Genomic DNA, 3,035 nt, shown 5'->3' with positions numbered 1-3,035 from the left:
ATAATCAATCATACTGTCACAACATTTTTTTTTAAATGTATTTTGCCATACTAAAACTGCATATTCTAAAATATATTCTGAAAATCATTTTAAAATAAGTGTTTTGGGAGGACTTTTGTGCCATGTTGTAGTTCTTTGTAGTTTCCCCCTTGATTAGTCTACCCAGGTATGTCTCGTTTATGCTCTCTGCGCTCCCTGTGTTTCCCAGTTTTGGATTAGTTTGTTTATTAAATGTTCTCACTGCGCTTAGATCCTCGCCCCAGCCTGCTTTCTCCAAATGTTATAGAATCAAAGACTAGGAAGTATTGCCCTTTATGATTGAAAGTTCATAAAGGAATTTTAGGTATGTCAGATTACAAAAAAGCTGACCCATGTTAGGAGGTCGGATTCCGGCAGCCCAACACTTGAATGCCGCCCATACAGCTGAGTCATAGGCCTGCTTAATCTCTCACGACAAAAGAGATCAGCTCTGCAAACCGGGCCCTGCAGGGAGGTAAGGAATTCATCTTTAACAATCAGGGAGTGAAAAAGTCAACGTTATGCAGAATGTAGGATATTTAGCAGCACTTTTAGGTTCATTTAGTGAACTGTTCGGCTATACATGGTTATGGGTAAGTGTTAATTAAGCAATAAGCCCCTTGAAGCCGTGTTTTACAGTGAATTAAGAACAGCCTAACAACGCCCCTTAGCTGTTCTAAATCCACTGTAAAACACGGCTTCAAGGGGCTTATTGCTTTTATAAAACGGTTACTCTCCATGAAAATATTCATTTTAATATTTATTTTATTCATAAAATAAACACCAGCAACAAAAAAATGCTGTTTATGTTTATTTTATTCATAAAATAAACACCAGCAACAAAAAATATAACGTTATAACACATGTATTCCTCCGCCAAGCAAAGAGGTTGCTAAGCAACAAACATGCAGCAACAAAGAATCACAAAGGGCAGTTGCGGTCACAGGTGTATGTTTGTTGAGTAATTTACAACGGCTTCGAACGCGGCTCAACCAATCAGAATCAAGGACTTGAACTATCTGTTTTATAAAATAGTTTTTACAATATCAATATGTGACTCTAAAAATAACATACCATAGCTCTGCCAAGACTGTAGCCAGCACACTGCATCTGTCTCTGTTTGCGGTAAATGGCCTGTCTCGTGGCAGCGGAGCTCAGTGTCAGATGTTGCTGATGAGGAAGAAGAAAAAGTATGTATACCTGAATACACTAAGCAACTTTAATTACCTTAGATCAAAAGTCACATTTAACTCCTCAAGTACAAAATAGAAGCAGGGCAAATTAATTATGTTTGTAATGTCATCACAACACTTTGGAAGGGTATTTTTTTCTTCCATTTCCAAATATAATAATGCAAATTTCCATGGGATTTCAATGCCTGTAATTTGGAAAGTTCTATATATCCCCCTGTCCATTAAACAATTATTTTCCAGTTCAAAATAAGAGCACTGAAATGGAAGTCTTCTGTGATATAAATGTATTTACTGTCACTTTTGATCAATTGAATTGATCAAAGTATAAATTACTTTAAAAAAATAATAAACTTTTGAACTGTAGTACATATCTTCATTGATTTTACCTTATTCAAATTCATTCTACAGTATTCTATCTGAGAATACTTAGAATTAGTAAACAATGATCCTAAGTATTCCTTTTCTCTCTGCACTGTAATCACACACCTCCAGACGGATAGTTTCAGTGATTTTCTTCTGCAGGGCTTCGCTGGCTGATTGGTGCATATCTGTTTGCTTTTTGATGACGTCCCTCATGACTTGTGAAACGTTCTTTCTGAGCTGCTGAGATTCACGGAGTACTGTTGATGAAGAATCCAAAGCCTGTTTGCACGCTTAATGATGATGGTAAGAGACAGACAGAGAAAGATTAGATACCAACAGTTGTTAGCTTATAAGTTGGACAAAAAGGAAGGGTGAGAGACTTTAAAGGCACACTATGTAGTTTCTGTTTTTGTCAAACAGCGACCCCTAGAGTCGGTGTGGAATACTTGTATTTAACGTTACTGTCGTAAATACCCCTCACGCAGAGCCGTCTCTGCACTCTTCCGACCGCACTTTCTTCGTTTTCTTCTGGTTTTGCCAGCGGCGTCCCCCTCCGCCTGCTTTGCTATCGGGATGATTCGCCCTACTACGAGTTCGTTTACCATCGAAATGATTTCGAAGCTGTTATATTAAGGTACAAATCTTGCATAGAGTGCCTTTAATAAGTGTCCTGGTGTACCTGGAGTGAACGGTCCGGTGGGGTCAGGTTTCTGTGAGAGGGGTGAAGGATAGGTTTTCACACCCGCTGAGAGTGAGCCATGCTGGGGAAGCAGATCTATTACTCTGGATCTCTCAAAGGCACAATCCAACAACTGCTTACTGCTCTCAGCCAAAACCTAAAAAAAATAAAATTAATTCATCATGTTCTTTTTTTTTCAGTCTTGATGAAACGATTTCATTCTACTGAACATGCAAGTTCAACTTCATGCATTTTGTGTGAAAACAATTACAGGCATCCGACATATCTTAAATATCCAGCAATGCCTATTTTTCACCTGTTGTTGAGTTAAAGTCTTCCTCAACATGCTCTCCAGTTCTCCTTTTAGCACATTCAGGACTCTTCGTTCATTGCGTAGAAGATCATCGGCTCCATCCCGTATCTTGACAAAACATTTAGTGGAAGCCATGATTTTTGCACTCTTTATTTTTCTTTACTCATCACGATAATATTTAATACGTTTTGAAGATTCACATTTTTATCTCTTTGACTCCTCATGGAGTTCGTTATATCGTGGCTACTCACGGTCTCTGTCGTGGCTGGTCGAAATGTCCTGCCATCAGCACTTTGCTGATTGACCTGCAATGCTTTCCTCAGACTGCGGAGTAATTTCTCCAGTCGTTCCCTTTGATGCTCCACCCTGGTGTCCTCCTGTGTGACCCTGCCTGCTTGTCTGCGCAGGTGACCCTCCACCTCTCTCACACCCCGCATATATTCAGCCACCATACCGGCGCTGACCACCG

This window comes from Abramis brama (genome assembly GCF_963993115.1).
Source record: "Abramis brama genome assembly, chromosome: 10".
NCBI lineage: Eukaryota > Metazoa > Chordata > Actinopteri > Cypriniformes > Leuciscidae > Abramis > Abramis brama.
The sequence above is the reverse complement of the archived record's forward strand: the minus strand, read 5'-3'. Positions refer to the sequence as shown.